Raw genomic sequence first — 15,995 nt, forward strand, 5'->3', positions numbered from 1 at the left:
CTTTCTAAAAACACTGGTTCTGAATCCTCAGCTTGAGGATCGCTGCTGGATGGTGTATTCCAGGGGTATCATTCTGGGGTAGCTGACTAAGGTTCTGTGTTAGTGTAATTCTAAGCCTCCTTGTAACACATAGGCCCTCATTATGACATTGATGGTAAAAACCGCATACCAACGCGGCGAAGGCCACCAAAAGACCGTCGCCGCGGCAACCAGCCGTCAGCCGGATTATGACCATAGCCGGATTTCTGCCAGAAGGACGGCGGAAATCCTGCTGGGGACATGCCGGCAGGCGGCGGTAAGGTGGCACTGCTGCCAGCAGCAGCGCCACGCCAGTAGACCGCGCAGACCGTATCATGACCCATTCCTGTTCCGCCCAATCCCGTCACCTGCCGGAGGTCCGCCTCACATAAGGTAAGTGGGGTGCTCTGACAGGGGAGGGGGCGGGGTGTTGTGTGTGTGTGGGGGGGGGGGTGTGTATGTCCGTGCCTGTATGTGGATGTGTGATGCATATTGTCTGTGTGTGCATGTATGGAATTGTGAGTGCGTGTATGTTGTGTGAATGCGTGTGTGCATGTATGTATTCCAATGTGCATGGATGTATCTGGGTATGAGTGTGTGTATGCATGTGTATGTTGGTGAATGAAGGTGCGTGTATGTCGTGGGGGGGTCTGGAGAGGGCGGGGGAGTTGGGGGGAAGACCCCCATCAGAGACAGGGAAGGCATTCCCTGGCACTGATGGTGCCTACCGCTATGGCTTTCGTGGCAGTAGTGATGCCACTAAAACCATGGCGGTTGGCGGGGTCGTAATCCCGCGGGCAGGCTAGTGACGGCTGCCTGGCTGGAGACTGAAGTATCCAGCCTGGTGGTCGTTACCGCCATGGCGGACGGTGTGGTACATTGGCGGTTTGGCTTGAGCCAAACCGCCAATGTCATAATATGGGGAAAAGTACCGCCAGCCTGTTTTCCATTTTACCGCTGTCCGCCGGGGTCATGATTTCCCCCATAGTTTGCCTTTCTTTCATTTCCTTATTAATTGTCTACGGTGTCTAGCGCTACTAGCCCACTTCTATTCCATACAAGCCCAAGTGTTTTTAGGTAACCTCCCACACCCTATTTATACTGTCGTTGTATTTACAGGCTGGGTTTTTCCAACTTTACCTACTACAGATATGGCTAAGGACCCTTCAGGGTGTTCGGGAGGTACCAGTCTCTGAGGTCTATCCCTTGAAGTCCTAAAATACCTGATGTTTGTGATGTTCTGTCCTGATTTTATGTTTTGAGGCCTAACAGGGGTACTTTTATAAGTCATGGTAGAGGAGTTTGAGGATTTTAAGGAATTGTTAGGGGTTCCAACGGCTTTTTGTTTTTGAGCACGTGTAAGAACAGTAGAGCTTTAGTGAGTATGTCAAGGGTTTTGTTTTTATATTTAGACTTCCGGTTACCCTTATTACTAAAAGCGGATCTTACACTCCTTGGGGTGCCCGCAGGCCTAGTCATGTTGATACATTGTCTATGTGTACAGCGGCTGCTTCACAACATTGGACCAACTCCCTTCTACACCTTGCTAACCTCTGGATTAACCATCTCTGGATGGGTCTGGAGGACATGATATCACTCCCGCCTTCCCCAGTTTTAAGGTCTTGAGTTTCAGTCTAGAGTTTAGCTTTCTAACAGCCTGCTGCATTTCATTCATATATGTCTCCAGTAACCGGTTGAGGTCCAAAACACCATATTCTGCATTGTTAATTGATGTAGTGGTGCATATTACCCTGGGCCACCACTGCTGCAGTACCACTGATAACATCAATAACCCCTTTCTGAATGGGAGGGTCAGTCATGACGGGTCAAAAAAACAGGGCCCCAATGCAAACACCTGTGTGCTTTTGAGGCCTGTTCCTTGCTAGGTGGAGTTCCAAAACTCTGATTTTGTTACCGACTACCGCCTGTACTTCTATCAGGGTATGTTGAGAAGGAGGGGGGAGGCCAATGTCCATATACATGTGATGTAGGGCTGGTGGGGTCGTACGCCCCCAGGGGTGTAGTTGGCGACATCAGATATGGGGAAGGTAAATGGTGGTCATAATAACTCAAGGCCTCAGAGGCGTAGGAAGCGCTGGGGCTGGGATCTGGTGATTGCGGTACGGATGATTGCAAACCTATGGGGGATGTACTAGAAGGCATGCTGTGCGATGCTATTGATGTTGCTTCAGAACTCTCCACAACACCCGCAAGTGCCTTGAGAAGTCCAATATAACCAGAATAAGGGGGTGATAATTTTCCAAATGTGTGCCCAGAAGACTATGATCGCTAGTTATACAGGGCGCTGGTGCTAGGCCGCCACCAGGCATATGTATATTAGGCTCCTCAAAAGTTAAACATTTAGACCTTTGGGGATTATGTTGAACGGACTGAGGTGTTTTTAAAAGATAGGTCTAAGGGCATTAATTGTGCCTCAGGGGGCACCTGCTTGTTCTTGTGGTTCTGTAAGGAAAGACAATTTATTTTAGGTTTGTTGTACTGGTTAGGATCCCAACCACTGGTCCTACACAGTACCTGGTGATGTGTGCCTGAGGGTGTAAGCGCTCCACTGTCAGTGTGTCCAAACCCTTGCACATGTGGAGTTCCTGTATAATTGTTCAGGGTACTGGGAATAGCCTTTATTATCGCAGTAGTGGTGTAGTTAAGGGCTGTGCCTGGGCTATGACAACTGTCTGCAGAGCCCTCACATGGTTTGTCCTCGTGTTTTGAAGGGTGCTGTGTGGTCCTTTAAAGGTGTTGATGTCCTTTTAGTCTCACAGCTAGCTCCTCCAGAGATCGTTTGTGACGCCTCTATGATGTAAAGAGAATAAAATACAGATTAGGTACTGCTATAACTGCTGTATCCTAAAGGAGAAAGTGGCATGAGAGACAATGAGGTTAAGATTCATTTGGTTCTACAGTATCTAAAACACACCTGATGTGTTCCGATGCGAGGGTTCTTTTTTTATAGGAGGTCCTTCCTTAGGAGTTGTAGACTTCCTTTTGTGGACAGTTTTTTACCGCTCCCTACCACCTTTTGTGTCACTGGCATGCGGACTGTTTGTGTTGCCTAGGGGTCTAGAAAAAAGAAGAAGAAATTTCACATTTACAATATAATACATTGACTATGCAGGCTCTCTGAGGGTACCATCTACATGGTCTTTATGGGGCTTTTTGGACCATAAAGTTTGATGTTTTCACAGCGTTTACACTTGGACTCATTTTTATTTATCTGCAAAAGCTGCATCCTGAGGCAGTATATTTGGCCATCTTGAGCCTGGACGATTTGCTGTAGGACACCCACCCCCAACTGCATTTTTGCGTCATAACCTGTAAAAAGCACACAAACCCCAGGAAAACATTATTAGAAAAATACATTAAATTTTTTTTTTAAATAACAAATATGACATCATTGTTTAGGGTGCTATTTGATACAGTTCTCTGAACTATAAATCTCTAGATACACATACCTTGTTGCAAGACATTCATTTCCTCTGGGACAGCATTAGCTCTTGGGTATCCTGCGTGCAGAAGTGAAAAAAAGAACTTTTAGACTCTAATGCATTTTAGGCTGCCTTTTATAAGCTCCTACCAACCGCTCATTTTAAAAGTACATACCAGATCTGCATAATATACTTATAAAACTTTAACGCAACAAACTTGAAAGCACCCAATCCTAGAGACACGGCTGTTAAGCAAAACAAATAAAATATAACCAAAAAGGGCCTAATTACAGGTGCCTATTTACACTATTTGTTCAGAACTACAATTGTGTAGTTTGCATAAACTTGCCACATATAAAACAAAAATCCTCATGAAGTCTCTTTTTAAGAACTGTTTTTAATTAAGACCATGTCTAGACCCATCTGCGTTACTTACTTTTGTCTGCTTACCAGTCTTACTGAGCGCCTTATAGACATATTAACAAAGACTAATAAAAATATACTGAAAGGCTATAAAAACGCTTACTCAATTAATTAAGAGTTGAAACATTACCCCTCCCAATTATGACAATCTTTATTAAATAGCACAGTACACATATTTTCAGAGGTACATAGTAATACGTATGTTGTATTTCCAAATTTTTTTTACATACACAATTAAAAATAGCTCTCTCATGATGCTAGCTGTTAAGTACCCTATCAACCCACACAAAACTACACCACTACAACATTCTGAAAGTACAATACACATAGGTGGTCATTACAACGCGGACGGTTGGTGTTAAAGCGGTGGTAAAACCGCCAACAGGCCGGCGAAAAAAAAAAATGGAATTACGACCGTAGCGGAAACCGCCAACATAGACAGCCACTTTAACACTCCGACCGCCAAGGCGGTACAAACAAACACCGCGGCGGTAACCGCCAACAGACAGGCGGAGGACAATGTACCGCCCACAGAATTACAACAGTCCAATCTGCCACCTTTTCCGGGGCGGATTCGCAGCGAACAAAAACACGCGGAAACAGGACTTGGAAGGGGAAACGCTCACCTCTACACACCCCACGAGGAACCAGGACGCCATGGAACCCGAGCTCCAGATTCTTCCAGCCTTTATCTTCCTGCTCCTCTACCAGGAGCACGAACGCCGGCAGCGAAGACCACGGTGACTACTGCACCTACGACACAGGGGAGGGAAAAAACTGTGACACACACATGCAACACGCAACACCCCCACCCCCACCCTCACCCACGACAACACACACACTAATACATCATGATACATTACAGTTACACCCTCCAACCCCCCCAGAAGAATGCAAAGACAAAAGGAAATGAGTCGAATGATTGTAATATATTCAAATACAGTAATCAAAAATATATACATATATAAAGGTATGTACACTATAATCAAATATATACACCAAGAATACAAGTCCAAGGTATTCCACTATCATAGTCCGTGGACCACAGGGCCCAAAAGGCATGGGCGAGGCCCACACAAGATACCCGAACAAGACGGAGAGAACACTGCTGGGGCATAAGATAGAAAAAAACAGGCACCTCAGAGGGAAGGGAAGGGGGGGCACCTCAGCCAGATGAGTGCACGACGCCAGATCCACGAGGGGGCTCCATGCCCACTGTTCAATCCTGGGGAGTGCAAAGCCACAGTCTCTCAAGGCTCTACAATGGGTGTTTTGCCCACTGTTCAATCCTGGGGAGTGCAAAGCCGCAGTCTCTCAAGTCTCTACAGTGGGTGGTTTGCCCACTGCTCAATCCTGGGGAGTGCAAAGCCACAGTCTCTCAAGTGGATACCATTCTCCACTGGTTCTGGAGGGGGATTTGTGCCCAGAGTGCTTCATCCTGCCAAGGACAGAGGTAGTGGATGCCTTTCTCCACTGGTTCTGGAGGGGGCTTTGTGCCCAGAGTGCTTCATCCTGCCAAGGACTGAGGAAGTGGATGCCTTTCTCCACTGGTTCTGGAGGGGGCTTTGTGCCCAGAGTGCTTCATCCTGCTCGTGGCGGCCTCAGTAGCGTCGGAATCTTTGGCGCTCACTGGCCTGCGATGCTTGTTGCGGCGGTGTCCTGGGTAGCAGTGCTTGTTGCGGCGGTGTCATGGGCAGCAGTGCTGGTGGCAGCGGTGTCCTGGGCAGCGGTGCTGGTGGCGGTGGTGTCCTGGGCAGCGGTGCTGGTGGCGGCGGAGTCCTGGGCAGCGGGGCTGGTGGCGGCGGTGTCCTGGGCAGCGGGGCTGGTGGCGGCGGTGTCCTGGGCAGCGGGGCTGGTGGCGGCGGTGTCCTGGGCAGCGGGGCTGGTGGCGGTCTTGTCCGCCGTGCAGATTTTCCCAGACTTGCCGGTTTTACTGTGCCCCTTCCCCACCCTGGATGGTGGCGCAGCTGTCTCCACACTCCCAACTGTACCCCTGGGAGCGGCTTTGGTGGCTGATTTCTTTCCTCTCTCCCGCCGGGCACTGGCCAACTTTCTTTGCTTTACAGGTGGGGGACTGTCCGTGCTCTGGCTCCTTGCCACACTGGCTGCCCTACTGCCTGGTGCACTCCAGAAGCCGGTTACTACTGGCACCACTGATCCCGCAGATGTTGTGGCTAAGGTGCTGGGTTGGCACCTGGAGAGGCGGGCCCTAGGAGACTGAAGGGGTGGGGGAAGTGAGGGGAAGAGGTCAAGGTTGGACAGGAAAAGATTTTTGGGAACACTGGGACGGGTAGATGGAGGGGGTTTGGGAGTGGAGGAAGAGGTAGTGGTTGTAGGAGGTGTACGTTTGGTGACTTTGGGTGAAGGTGCATGGGCTGGAGGCTGTCGTGAGGTGGATGGCTGTTGGGTGGGTGTGTGGCTGCGTTTGTGTACCTTGGGAGGTGGGCTCCCAGACACACTGGTAGAGGACACAGGGGATGTGTGAAAGGTAGTAGGGGTGGTGACTGCACGTGAGGGGGTGTGCTGGTGGGTGTTCTGGTGATGGACGTAGTGGCTGAGGATGTAGTGCATGCAGGTGTGAGTGGAGACGAGACAGGGAGGGAGGAGGGAGACGAAGAGGAGGGGGACACAGTGGAGGCAGTGGATGTTGGTGTGTCTGCATGTGTATGATGCTTACGTGAGTGCCTATGGGATGTGTGGTGCTTATTTTTGCCAGAGCTTCCCTTGTGTGTTGACGTGTGTGCATGCTGGTCTGATGGTGTGCTTGGGATAGGCTGAGGTACAGGGGTTTGGGTCTGGGTGGAGGAAGTTGGAGGGTGGGGGCTAGAGACAGGGACCATGGCTGCCATCAGTGCTGAGGCCAGAGTCTGAAAAGCTAGCTGATGGGCTGCCTGACCAGAATGAATGCCCTCCAGGTATGCATTGGATGGCATTCAAAATGGTAGACTGCCCAAAAGTGAGGGACCTGAGGAGGTCAAAGGCCTCCTCACTGAGGGCAGCAGGGGTGACAGGGGCAGGGGTTGAGGTGCCTGGGGCGAAGGAGATGCCCACCCTCCTGGGTGAGTGGGCACGGGACACATGCTGACGGGCTGCTGGGAGGGCAGTGCTGGTAGGGGGGGTGGCGGCTGTACCTGTAGATGCGGGGGCACAGATGGGCCCGCCACCGCAAGGGAGGTCCAATCAGAGGAAGAGTCCGTATCGCTGGTCTCAGCTACTGTCCCCGCCGTGGAGCTCCCCTCGCCCTCAGTCCCACTGGTGAATTCAGACTCCGTTGTGTCGCCCTCCAGGGCCATGTGGGATGCAGCTCCCTCCTGCTCCGGTGCCACTGCTCCTCCGCCTGATGATGCTAATGCACACAAGAACAGGGAGACCACAAAAAGGGGGGGAACACAGAAGAAAGACATGTTCAGTGCATGCAATACCGCTACCGTTGGTGGACACTACAAACTCAGAAGCCCCCTGCACTACGACGTGCACTTGGAGTTCCCTAATCAATCCCAGGGACATGGGTTACAAGGCTATGCCCGATTGCTGCACACATGGATGTCACAGGAGCCTGACTAGGTGTAGTTCACACTGTACACAGGTGGGGTGGGGTGCCACATGGCCTGCCTTAAGAAGGGACCTTGCCAACTAAACTCGCCATGGCCTAGGGGAACCCACAGCCCACCTCCCCCACCCAGACACCTCCAATGCGTGCTGAATCAGCAGAATGAGAATGTACTCACCCCATTGTGGCTGCTGTGATGCCCTCAAGCGCCCATCCAACTCCGGGTACAAAACCGCCAGGATCCTGAACATCAGGGGGGTCATGGTGCGATGGGCACCCCTCCCACGTTGGGAGGCCATCCCCAGCTGGGCCTCCGCCGTCTAATTGCTCCAGCGGCGAATGTCCTCACATCTTTTCCGGCAGTGGGTGCTCTGTCTGTGGTAGACCCCCAGGGTCGGGACTTCCTTGGCGATGGCACGTCAAATGTCGTTCTTCTGGTGGGTGCTGACCTACAGGAATAGTACAGGGGAAAAGGAGAAGCTATTACCGTCCGCACCGTCACAGTCATTGGCCCGCATCCCTACCCTTGTCATGACGCACATGCACTCACCGTCGTTTCATGCACGCCTCATTCTCAGCCCCCCCTATCTTTCATCCACACCACTCCACATAGGCATTGCCCATACAGCATGCTCACAGTGTACTTACCTGTTTGTCTGGAGGACCGTAGTGTAGCGTGTACTGGGGGATGACCCCATCCACTAGTTTCTCCAACTCCTCCGTGCTGAAGGCAGGGGCCCTTTCCCCAGACACACGAGCCATTGTCTCTTCCAGACTGAGGTCACAGCAGCACTTGCAGTGTAGGTCCTCTCCTGTCGAAGATCAGGTATCAAGTGATTGAACAGAGAGAAAATGGTGGTCACGTCCGCAGCGGTGCATACCATCACCGCCGGCGTACATCGTCATTGGCTCCTGGGACCCATAGGGTCCAATGTTAACCAATGCAGGATAGCGCTGCGGTCTTCGACCGCCTACCGCGACGGTGTACAATGCCAGCGCAGTTACCTCATATCCCCTTATCCCACTTTACAGGTCAGGCAGCCGCCATTTCATGGGCCCACATGGCATTATTTTGGACTGCATCACACATATCTAGGCCATGCTTAAACACTAATACAGGCATATGTCGATTTGCTAATATTTTCCGATTAAGCTTAGTTTACGTACCTCAGAGTTGGTTGACTCTCTGCTCGCTGTTCTCCTCCATAGGCACCGTCCGCTGGGGCATGTGAGGAGATGGCGGCATCCTCCGGTGTACAGACCGCTGGTGGACCTGTCGACAATGGGGGAGCGACATGTGATCATCACCTACAGACTTGATCGTACCACAATCCTGAAACTGTGTGCCCAGTTGGGGCCAGACCTGATGTCAGCTATCCGCCATCCCACAGGAATCCCCCCTCAAGTGCAGGTGCTGTCAGTACTCCATTTCCTAGCAAGTGGGTCTTTTCAAACTACAGTGGCCATAGCATCAGGGATGTCCCAGCCTATGTTTTCCAACGTCTTGTCCAGAGTGTTGTCTACCCTGCTGAAACACATGCAGAGCTACATCGTTTTCCCTCAGGTGGAGGATTTGCCTACAGTAAAAGGTGACTTCTATGCCCTGGGACATATCCCTAACATCATAGGTGCCATTGATGGGACACATGTGGCCTTGGTCCCCCCGCAGGAGTGAACAGGTGTACAGAAACCGGAAGAGTTACCATTCGATGAATGTGCAGATGGTGTGTTTGGCAGAACAGTACATCTCCCATGTGAACGCCAAATTTCCTGGTTCAGTGCATGACGCTTATATTCTACGGAATAGCAGCATCCCTTATGTGATGGGGCAACTCCAGAGGCACCGTGTGTGGCTATTAGGTGAGAACATGGACCCAATACAGTGTGCCTAGGTGTCTGGGTCTGGGGATGTACCTATGAGTTAGTGTGTGTCTAACAGTTGTCCCTCGACATTTGCAGGTGACTCTGGTTACCCCAACCTGTTATGGCTACTGACCCTAGTGAGGAATCCCAGGACAAGGGCAGAGGAACGCTACAATGAGGCCCATCGGCGAACTAGGAGGGTTATAGAGCGGACCTTTGTCCTCCTGAAGGCCAGGTTCCGGTGCCTCCATATGACAGGTGGTTCCCTATTCTACTCACCAAAGAAGGTGTGCCAGATCACCGTGGCCTGCTGTATGCTTCACAACTTGGCTTTGCGACGACAGGTGCCTTTTCTGCAGGAGGATGGTCCAGATGGAGGTGTTGTGGCAGCTGTGGAGCCTATGGACAGTGAAGACGAGGAAGCAGAAGAAGAGGACATAGACAACAGGAACACGGTGATCCTGCAATACTTCCAGTGAGACACAGGTAAGAAGACAACACTGCCTGCTACATCTGATTTAATTCTACTACCTCTCATCTGTCTGTCATTTTCACCCAGTGTATGGTTACTGAGTTGTCACTTTCTCTTACAAATTCACAGATGTGGGTCACACAGTGTGACATCTGCTTTTTTTCCGCATGGACTAGAGCTGTGTGACATAGGTATGTTGACATTACATTTGATATAGCATCTTGCCACTGTTATTGCAAATACACCTTTTCGAAAGCACAGACAGACTCCTGATTGTTTTGTGATTTAAGGGTGTTTATTTAAGTGCTCAATAAGGGAGGGGGTTGTAAAATGGTCAGGGGTGATGGTGGAGGAATGTCCATGGCAGAGTCCAGTCTATTAGTCTCACAGGTGCATTGTCCAAAGGGGCATAGGAAGTGGAGCGAGGGCAGTTTAAGTATGGACAGGGTGACAAAGTGGGACAGAAGGATGACAATCAGGGTGGTCTCATTTCTTGGCAGGGGTCTTGGCATTGTTCTCTGTCTTTGTCCTGGATCTCAGGGACCGCTTGCGGGGTGGTTCTCCATCTGCCGGGGTGGGGTGCTGGTGTGGTGGTCCTGTGGCGGTGCCTCCTGTCCACTAGCGCCGGCAGATGTGGTGGGCAGTTCATCGTCCAGGCTAGTGTCAGGGGCCCCTTGTTGTGCCACAGTGTCCCTCCTGGTGTTGACGAGTTCCTTCAGCACCCCTACAATGGTGCCCAGGGTGGAATTGATGGATTTGAGTTCCTCCCTGAAGCCCAAATACTGTTCCTCCTGCAGCCGCTGGGTCTCCTGAAACTAGGCCAGTACCGTTGCCATTGTCTCCTGGGAATGGTGGTAGGCTCCCATGATGTTGGAGAGGGCCTCGTGGAGAGTGGGTTCCCTGGGCCTGTCCTCCCCCTGTCGCACAGCAGCCCTCCCAGTTCCCCTGTGTTCCTGGGCCTCTGTCCCCTGAACCGTGTGCCCACTACCACTGCCCCCAGGTCCCTGGTGTTGTTGGGGTGGTGGGTTAGCCTGAGTTCTCTGTAATGGTGGATACACTGCTGATTGACGTGTCCAGGGGACAGAGGTATGGGCCCGCTGGATGGGTGCTGTGCTGGTGTTTCCAGAGGGGGGAAGCTCTGTAGTGGCCTGTGCCAGTGTGAGGGGAACCGAGTGTCCCGAGGTCCCAGATGGGCCGGGCTGGTCATCTTGATCCAGTTGGACAGAGCTGCTGTCATCACTGTGGGCCTCTTCTGTGGGTGGAGTGGACATATCTGGACCCTCCTGTCCGGTGACGTTGGGTAGGGGTCCTGCAGGGGTGTAAAGGCATGATTATTGCACCTGTGTGTGCCATGGTGTGCAATGGGTGGGTGACCGTGTACCCCAGTGCTTGCATTCCTGTGTAGGACCTTGTGTGATAATGGTTTAGGGGGGTGTATGGGTATGTGCAGTGGCATGCTTTGGTGATGGATGTCCATGCTTTGGTGTTACATGCAGGACTTGGGTTTGGGATGTGTGGTTTGTGATATTGGGACATACGTGAGGAGTTGGAGTGATGGGGGTGAGGGCGAGGGTGGGGGTATGTGATAGCATGCAGGAGGGTGGGGGATAAAGTAGTTAAAGGTTTGACTACCAGAGTCCATTCCTCCTGCTACTCCTGCGAGTCCCTCAGGATGCAGTATAGCCAAGACCTGCTCCTCCCATGTAGTGAGTTCTGGGGGAGGTGGTGGGGGTCCGCCGCCAGTCCTCTGAACCGCAAGGTGGTGTCTTGAGACCACGGAATGCACCTTCCCCCGTAGGTCGTTCCACCTCTTCCTGATGTCATCCCATGTTCTTGGGTGCTGTCCCACTGCGTTGACCCTGTCCACGATTCTTCGCCATAGCTCCATCTTCCTAGCTATGGTGGCGTGCTGCACCTGTGATCCGAATTGCTGTGGTTCTACCCGGATGATTTCCTCCACCATGACCCTGAGCTCCTCCCCAGAGAACCTGGGGTGTCTTTGCGGGGCCATGGGGTGGTGTGGGTGATGTGTGGGGTGGTGTGTGTAGTGATGTGTGGGGTGCTATTTAGAGGTGTGTTGTGTGAGGTGCTTGGATGTTGTGTGAGTGATGGTGTTGAGTGCCTGTGGATGCTAGTTTGTAGATGGTGGTGTCTCTCTCTGGCCTTCAGTTGCAACTGTTGACGTAAGGGTTTGTGGGTGATGTGGGTGTGTGTTTTATATTGTATTGGGTGTGTGGGAGTGGTGTGTGTGTATGTGTATCAGGTGTGTGTATTTGGAATTGTCCACTGTGGTAGTGTTTTGTAAATGTGTGTGTATTTTGTGCGCGGCGGTGTGTACCGCCTATGGAATACCGCGGTTGAAAGACCGCCGCGTTGGTGTGACGGTGGAGGTTTTGTTATCGCCAGTTTATCACTGACCTTTGGTGTGGCGGACTTGTGTGGGTGTCTGGATTTTGGCGGATTCTGAGCTGTGGGTCATAATGACCATGGCGGAATTCCGCGGCCGCGGCAGTGTTGGCAGTCTTCTGCACAGCGGTAAGCGGCTTTTACTGCCAATGTTGTAATGACCCCCAAAATCTCTTGTTTCCATTTCTCAAACACCAAGAGATGTTTATCAAAAGGCCACAGGGTGGCGCTGATGCACAACATAAGATCTAGGAATCTGTCAATATGGCATTATTTATATGCCTCCAGAACCTTCACAGCATTATTTACACACATTACAATGTCACTTATAGTCCTTATAACGGTACATAATTACACTAGCTATAAACAATATAACACATACCACAAAACAATTTGACAAAAAAATTACAACTATTTGTATATGTGTTGCACCCCCAGATCCTAAGATTCATTCCGCCTTTTTGGCCTCTCTCCCCATGCTCTGAACCATGTGTGGGGGCGGAGCTCTCTAAGCACCAGCCTAGAGGGTGGAAGAAGACATGCAGAGCCTGCTCCACCACAGCCACATGTATTCAAAAACACCTCCACAGCCACTGATCAACTTTAGGCTGTGGAGGGGTGCCTGGGGGCCCAAACGTCATACACAGAGCCCCCATGGATATAAGGCCACATCCCAGGTAATTGTATATGGGGCGGCTCAAATGGATGACTCCAGTGCCCACCATTGAGGGAGGAAGAGTTGTGTAGCTGGTTAGGGCAGAGGACACAAGCCTCGGTGTCCTCCTACCCCCATTTAAGTGTTTTTTTCTTTTGTTTTTTTTAAACTTACGGCCCCTGAGCCTTGCACTCGGGGCCTGTAGGCCCTAATCCCACACTGCAGCTTTGAGTGCAGGGAGGAAGGTGCTGCAAACCTCATGCTCGGTGACCCTCTCCGTGAGGACAGAGATCCTCAGGGCGGGGGCTATAGAGCGCGAGGCCCGCAACCCCCACCCCAAGGAACTGTGTGGTACAGTCTGCAGAGCAGGAGGGCCCGAGCATGAAGCCCGGGCCCCCAGACACACTGAAGTGCTTTTAAAAAAAAAAAAAAGAAATTCAATGGGCCTTAGGGCCCGAGCTTTGCACTCGGGCACACAGGCCCTGCCCATGTGCGCTATGAGTGTTGGTGGAGCAAGGGTCGTGAGTCTTGTGCTCTGTGACCCCCACCATGAGGGCAGAGATCCTCGGGGCGGGGGCCGCAGAGCACGAGGCACATGACCCCTGCCCCAAAGAACTGTGTGGTCCCGGCGCGAAGCCCTGCAGACCCTGCCATGGGCATTGTGGGTGTTGGTGGGGTAGGAGTCGAGAGCCTCGCTCTCTGGACCCCCTCCGAAGGTCCGATTGTCCTTGGTGTGGAGCGTTAGGGCTGGTGGGAGCATGAAGCCAGGAGCCCCTGCCCCCTCTGTAAAACTGAAAACACCGGGGAGGGAGCGCGTGGCTCATCACTTCCTCCCCCAGGCTCATAGCTTACTTGGAGGGGATACTGGGGCATGGGGTGCTGGGGCAGAGTGCACCAGCCTTGCTCTGGGTACCAACCCTGCCCCTGTAAAGTAGCGGTCAACTGGGGAGGTAGTGCATGACTCATCGCTCCCTCCCCGATGCCTGTAGTTCCTTTTTTATCAAAGATTAAAAACATATTTTACAACAAAGACAGATTGACACACATTACTCTCTGGGTACACAGGGCAAAGGCTAAGGAGTATAACTAAAGGTTAAAACTACAATACCCAGACGTGGGTCCCTTGCTTGCTGCACCACTGGATTCAAGCTAGCCTGGCTGATGAAGGGTGATACCCTGAAACCGGTCCCAGGGTGCCTGACTCCTGTCCAGGCAGGACCTGGCATGGCAGTTCGGGCTGGACTGCTCCCATTGGGAGCAGGGTCAAGACTGATTTGCATATAGCTGGGTCCAAACTGGGGTGACATGGCAAGCAAAATAACGATGGATTAAACCCAGCTCTGTGACTGGGGGTGAGTGAAAAGTTTCAACACTCCGTCCTTCATTTTATTTTGTAATATTGCCTAAAACTACAATACACCATATCCAAACAGGCTGTAGTTGTTTACCTTAAGCTGTAGTTGGTTTGCATCACTAGTCTGCGCTCTGCACTTCATATTTTCCACCTTGATGGTCCTAGGTAGCCCTGCTGTCCGCAAGTTTCAATATGTAGTTCAGAAATAAGAGGCCTGTGAATGTGGGGCGCTTTTATACTTGCTAAATCTTGCTAATTATGCATAGGCTTTGTGGAGGGGTTGAATCCAGAAATAGACATATGTTTCAAGTTTTTTCATTTCATGTCCTCTGTTTGTTTTTTACTTTTAATCACATGGTCACTTTATAATTTAACCTCTGGTGATCCCTTTTCAACCCTGCCCTGGGAACTCCTGGAAACAGACATCTGTTTTAGGTTTGCATTGCACGTCCTCTGTTGATTTTAAACTTTTAATTGCACGGTCACTTTATAATTTGACCTCTGCTGATCCCCTTAGAACCCTGTCCTGGGAACTCTTGGAGGCAAACATCTGTTTTAGGTTTGAATTGTATGTTGTCTGTTTGCTTCAAATTTTTTCTTTAAATTGTGTGACCTATTTATACTTTGACATCTGTTGACCAACTTTGAGTCCTGTCCTGGGAACTCTTGGGGGCAGACATCTGTTTGGGGTTTGCACTGCATGTCAATCATGAGTCCTGTCCTGGGAAGTCTTTGGGCTGCAACATCTGTTTTAGGGTGCCATTTCATGACCTCTAGCTGTTTCAAACTTTCTTGTTTATATTCTGACCTCTGCTAACCACCTTTGATCCCTGTCCTGGGAAATCTTAGGGGCATACATCTGTATTAGGTTTTCATGTCATGTCATCTGTCTGTTTCAAACCTTTTTTTAATTGGGGGGGGCTGTTTATACTTTGACATCTGATGATCCCTTTTTAATCCTGTCCTGGGAATTTTGGAGCACGCATCTGTTTTAGGTTTCCATTTCATGACCTCTGACTGTTTTACCACTAATTGGGTAGTGACTTGACACTTTGACATCTGGTAACTAGCTTTTAACACACTGCCGGGAAGTCCTGGGGGTTTGCATATGTGCTCTAGGTTTTTCATTTCACTGGCTCTATTTCAGCCTTTAAGTATGGGGACCCTTTATACTTTGACTTCTACTAATCATCATTAAGCAACCCTTTCTGGGAATTGTGGAGCAAACATCTGTTTTAGGTTTCCATTTCTAAACTGATTGGGTAACTCTAACAAAAACAACATTTGACCAGCACCCTTTTTGTGGATTAGCCAGGAGTGTTCAGGTTTGGCTTTCCATTGCTCCTCCCTGTGAGGAGACACCCAGCAGCCGCAAGGTCCTGACTGTCTGACATGTCCAGACTTGTCCTCTTAGGCACAGAAAGCTGGCACACACCAGCAGGGCCCCATTTTACAGAGCCCATAGGCCTAGACACTATGGCTATGACCCTGGTATATGACTAGCATGTGATCACATGATTCACAACACACTTGATACACCTACACCTATGTCATTTCCAGGCCAGGCTCTTAGGGGCACCGGAAGTCCCGGTAACGAAAGTGAGGTCATTTCCAGGGGCGGGACAACAGTCACTTTCCAGTTTGATGAGGAAAGGTATCCCTTTATTCTACTTAAGCCTCTATCTAAATTTAAATTGATTACTTTAAACTGTAATGTACTTTGTAAGGTGGTTCAGGCATATTCTGATTCTCTATATAGAATTATTTGTGAGGATCCTCCACTTGTGAGAGTACTAAGAAAAAAGGCTTAG

The sequence above is a fragment of the Pleurodeles waltl genome, chromosome 6 (assembly GCF_031143425.1).
Source record: "Pleurodeles waltl isolate 20211129_DDA chromosome 6, aPleWal1.hap1.20221129, whole genome shotgun sequence".
In the NCBI taxonomy this organism is placed as follows: domain Eukaryota; kingdom Metazoa; phylum Chordata; class Amphibia; order Caudata; family Salamandridae; genus Pleurodeles; species Pleurodeles waltl.